This window comes from Vulpes vulpes, chromosome 1 (genome assembly GCF_048418805.1).
Source record: "Vulpes vulpes isolate BD-2025 chromosome 1, VulVul3, whole genome shotgun sequence".
Taxonomy (NCBI): Eukaryota; Metazoa; Chordata; class Mammalia; order Carnivora; family Canidae; genus Vulpes; species Vulpes vulpes.
In genome coordinates this window covers 38,466,999-38,467,992 of record NC_132780.1, presented here as the reverse complement: position 1 = coordinate 38,467,992, position 994 = coordinate 38,466,999, and positions in this window count along the sequence as shown.

Here is a 994-nt window from a genome sequence, read left to right as displayed (position 1 = left end):
TTTTTCTTGTGCTTTCCCTTTATCATTAAGCTTGAAGGATCAGGAAAGTGCGATACTTTAAGGAAACTTATTTATGGATTTAAAGATGCAGTTTGTGGGGCCATGAAAGATAAATACTAACTGGAAGATTACCACATCTTTAAAAATCATTGCTTATTAGAGCAAACCTGTTGAAGTCTTCACTCTCTGTGCATAAGTAACCTCAATCCTTTTAGGTGAATTTGTTGTAGGAAGGTTTCATCGTACTTAATATCAAAGAGGAGGGAATTAAAAAGGACCTATGCACAGACTGTCACAGTAGAGGGTGAGATTCAAAGCCAGGTTAACCTTTTCAGGACATGCTTGTGGTGGTAATACATAATCATAAAATGTTGGAGCAGTATCCGCAGGTCCAACATTCTGTATTTCAGCACGGAAATTAAAACCAGAGCCGGTGACCTGCCTGACCCCATGCAGCTAGTTAGTGGCGGGATGAGGGCCAGGCCACAATACCCATACCTCAGATCTGCAAACTGTGTATGCACTCAAATATGCACACACACACATTTTTAATTTTGAAGCAAAGAAGGGCAGAAAAGTCTGCCAGACTGCATCATCTGGCCTCTCTCCTTTGAGGATTGCAAATTGAAGAGCCTGGGAAGACAAGAGCTGAGTCAGGGAAACCTGAAGCTTTCTGTTCTGGGCTATTAGAGCCTAGTCAAGGAGGCGGGCCTGCTCAGGAGCAGTGGGAAGCTAACATGTGCTCCATGCTGCTCTTTTTGCTGACCTTAGGCTTGTGGTTCTTGCTGTTTCCAACACTCCAACCAGGGTGGAGAGTTAGGGAGAAATGCACCGATATGGAAAAAGTAAAGTGAGCATTACAGTCCCTTTTTTTGCATATACACAGAAATAGATGGAAATCTCAATAGTGGGCTTGGGACTCTAATCAAGTGTGAGTTGCATATAAGAGAGCATCAGCAAGAGACTTTATTACCAAATTGAGCATATCTGATAT